This window comes from Cupressus sempervirens, chromosome 3 (genome assembly GCF_028749045.1).
Source record: "Cupressus sempervirens isolate cs-2001-9-10 chromosome 3, ASM2874904v1, whole genome shotgun sequence".
Taxonomy (NCBI): Eukaryota; Viridiplantae; Streptophyta; class Pinopsida; order Cupressales; family Cupressaceae; genus Cupressus; species Cupressus sempervirens.
Genome location: NC_143120.1, coordinates 316,178,620 through 316,183,256, shown reverse-complemented (window position 1 = coordinate 316,183,256; position 4,637 = coordinate 316,178,620).

Here is a 4,637-nt window from a genome sequence, read left to right as displayed (position 1 = left end):
CATTTACCTTACCAAGGGCTTTCCAACTTCCAACTTGTGGACTCCTAGTTGTTGGGGAGATAACAGATCCTTCAAACCCTTGCATTAGTGAGGGTTTCGTTGCTAAATGTAGTAACTAACTCCCAAACTCAAACTTCTTGTCTATTCCACTCTCCCAAAAGGTCCTCCAAAATTATATGAATGAAAGAAACCTTCCAATAATTCATGCAAATTGTACACAAACCTCTACCACATTCTTAGATGTTGATTCTTTGTATTTTCCATGTAATAGTAGGTGGCTTGCTGATTCTTGGTATATACAAGAGAGGGTAGTCTCAACAACACAAAAAACCTTTAACACCTTCCACTATCTCCATGAAATGAGAGCATGCAATTGATATGTCACCTTCCTCTGAACATGTGCAGAATTTAATGTCTAAAGAACAAGTAGTGAATTCTTGGCAATAATACAAGGATACTAGACAAACTTTTAATCATCAACAGAAGTACTATACTTCATTACCATAAATTGGAAACCAAATAATCACCACATCCATGGAGTAAAGGAGAAGATATTAGGAATGTAGTTAAAAACAATATACCAACAGATTTCAAAAAAAAAATATTGATTTTCTTATTTAAAAACCATACACCATACCCTTCATTTCTCTTATCCACATTTCATCTATGTTTTCTACATGAGAATGTATTGTTTACATAATAACATGATATTTCACCTCCTCTAAGAGCTCATCCAAGATGGACGACCTTCCATCTTCCAAAACTCATCATGTTGCAAAATGTTGTTAGCAACATTTTTGACAACATAGCAACTTTTACACTTTTTCTTACATTTTTTCATTTAATACCCTTACATACTTTCTTGGCAACTTAAGTAGGTCAAAAATATTATAATGACATTTTAACACTACCTCTATGGCCTTACATGGTATTTTCCACATGGACTTTGACTCACTTTGACCCACATTGATTTAAAACATGAACTTGGTCAACATGACCTTAATTGAACTCCTAACTACATGAATTGAAACAACTGACATACTAACCTATCATTACACAAAGACATGCTAAATATGACACAAAATTGCATGGGTATGGTCAAGGTTCCTCTGCACCAAATACTAAGCCCAATGCAATGTTTCCAGTTAGATTCTAGTCATTTTTGTAAACACAATAGTATATAACATTATAAGACTATGAAAATAAGTTTGGTTAGCATCAGTGTTTTTTAGTTGAATTAAATAGAAGTACATTCTAAGATTTTTTCCTTTGAAGCTAGTATAATTTAACAATGAACTACCCAAAAAATAGAATGTGTTTCTTAAGATTGATCTAGTTTTTTTCAATCACATCATTCTGAAGTGTTTTGTTTAAGCCTAACCCAATGTCTCCAATTGCCTTATAATCTAAACATGATATAGTATGTTAATTCCAATCGTACTCCAATCACCAATATAAAAACCAGAAAAAACATGTAATAGTACACAAACCATACATAATATTATAATAGTACATTATAAATAATCTATATTTATAGACTCTTCAAACTTACCTCAAAGAAGAATTATGAGAAATGGGATATCTGCCTTTAGCAACATATTCCTTGGAGTCATCCTCATAAAGCTCAAAAAGATCTAAAGGAGCTTTAACTTTCTAGTTCCTAGCCACTCTTTTAAACACACCAAAAATTCTCTTTAGAGGGCTTTAAAAGAGGAAGCATTGATCACAATAAATTTAGATACAGTGTATCAATTGAATCTACAAATACCCAACTACCTTCATCTCCCAAGATAATTCTCCATCTTTCAATATATATCTTGTGTCTATGGGTGTCAAGGTGATCCATCTCCTAAAAGAAAAGCATGCACCATTTTATGGCTTCCAATCCAACTACATTTAGGTTTCTTCTAATTTCTCCACCTTTTGTCAAATTACTATCTAAAAAAATCTTCACACCTCCTCATTTTTCTTAAAGCTCCCACTTTGAATGTATAGGGATAATGCAAAATATTTATGTAGTCTAGAGTCTTCACATTCAACAAAATTTAATTTTTAGTGGGTTCATTTGAAATCATTCAATTTAATGAGCACATAAAAAACCTATTTGCATTTATAGAAAATTTTAATGCTATTCTATTTTGCACACATGCCTAATGAAATATTTGTGATGATTACAATGAAAAATTATTTTATTTTTAGTGTGTTCATTTCAAATCATTAAATTTCATGACCACATAAAAAATCTATTAACATTTATAGAAAAGTTGCATGAGAACTTTTTGACAATTTTTGTGACTTTTTAATATTTTCAAAAAAATGACTTCAAATGCCTACCAAAACTTGATAAATCATGCAAGAACTCTAAAAAACATAAAATTGAAGATTTTTGGTCAACTCGTAGCATTGAGAAATGTTGAATGGCCTACAACTTGCCCATAGGTTTTATTAGAACATGCAAGAAATTTTCCTAAATTGCATTCTAGGATGCTTGAGATTGACTTATTGCTATGTGTCAACTTGGCCACTTATTAATCACCTAATCTATAGAAAATTTGACGTTTAACCATCTTCTTTAGGACCTTGGGCCCCTGCACCACTGCCCCACTTTGGCTTTTTGTATATCGAACATATAAGAATTCTAATTTTTTGGAAGATTTAACAATTTTGAGTTTATTGGAACCTTGTTCAACTCTTCTACTTCTCCATCTTGCATTTCTACAAATTCTTTATTTTTGTTTATGTGATTGGATTTTGGGAGGTGATAATTGTAATGAAATCTTTGGCTTCTTCTAACTTTTGTCCTTTCTTCCTTGCCAATTTTCTTAACAACAAATCTTTAACCACAAATAATGAAATTTTTCATAAACAAACAACTTTTCATTGATTATAATATGAGTGAATTTGAGTGAGGTGACCAAATTTTTCTTTCAAAACTTTATGTGCAGATATAAACATTAAGTATAATATGTTCAATATTTTTGTAGATATACACATTAATTAGACCAAATTTTTCTTTCAAAACTATATGTGCAGATACAAACATTAAGTAAAACATGTCCAATTTTTTTGCAAATATACACATTAATTACACTAAATTTTTCTTTCAAAACATATGTGCAAATATAAACATTAAGTACAACATGTCTAGTAATTTTGGAGATGTATTCTCTTGTGAAGAAGGACCATGCCTAGCAATATGAACCTAGAATAAAATAATAAGAGAATTGATAGATTGTGGTTTCAATTCCAAAGAAGAGTTGATAAATTTTATTGTCCTTGAAAAAAGTTTAAGGGTATAAAGAATCAAAGAATTATAATCACAACAACCCAGAGTCATTGTAGGAAACATGGTCATGTTGAAGTCGGTCATAATTTTTTGTTGATTGGTGAATTTGGATTTCCAATTGGAGAAACATGGAGGTGTGAATATCCAAGCTGAGGATAACATTGTCATGGAAGAAGATGATAATATGCCAAAGGACACAATTGAAGAAGATGGTATTAGCATGGCTAATGAACATGCTCATGATGATGGTACTAGTGCATATAATAATGATGATGAAAATGGTCTTGATGTACCTATACTTGAGAAGGCACACAAGTCCCTATACCAAGGCTCAAAAAATGAACGTGTATATTGAGCCCATTATTGACAAGTTGTTGAAGTTATGGAATGGGGTCACTATGTATGACATCTCTAGATCAATAGGACAAAGATAATTTCAATTCCATGCAATACTTGTATGGACAATATATGATGCCCCTGGGCTAACCCATTTTTGTGGTATGTTATATTATCAAGGTCACATATTTTTGGTATGTTATAGTACTTACACATTATTGGTGTATGTTTAAGTTGCATATGATAACTATACATGATCTTTTAGCTCTTCAAACAAAGGAAAAACTCACATGTCCATTTTGTGTTCTAAAGATGAAATCTCATCATTCAAGAAGATTAGGAAAGCAGGTGTTCGATGAGTTTAGACACTTTCTCCACAATAATCATAAGTGTCAAATTACTAAAAAAATATCTTTTTAATGGGAAAGAAAAGATAACATCAAGGCCATGAAGAATGACACCTCATTTATGGTAGTCAAAATAAGATAGATGAAATCATTGAGGTAATGTCCAATTTGTGGTTCAAAGTTTGAAATTTATATTTTGATATTGTATTTTATTTAGTAATGATGTAATTGGTGCTCGTAAAGGTCATCAAGGCATCAATGACCAACTTCCTAGAGGAATAAAAAGTTATCCTAAAATCATTTTAGTAGGTTATCGTACTACGAGGATCTCCCAATGGTGCATTTGTTTGATGCTATGCATATTAAAAATAATGTAATAGAGACAATATGGAAAATATTGGATGGAAGGCCTAATAGAGAAAAAATTGTCAAAATTTGTAATGACATTCATGAATCCAATCATGCACTAAAGGATTTCATTAAATCAAATAGCAATTGAGACCACATAAATATGAGTGCCCTTCCTTGGTTATTAATGGAGCAACAAAGTGATGCATTAAAAGAAGTCATAAAAAAAATTATATCTCACAGGATTTGTTGCAAATATAGGCAGTCTTGTATCAAAGAAAAGTGATTTTGGACTAGGGTTTAAAAACCATGATTGGCAT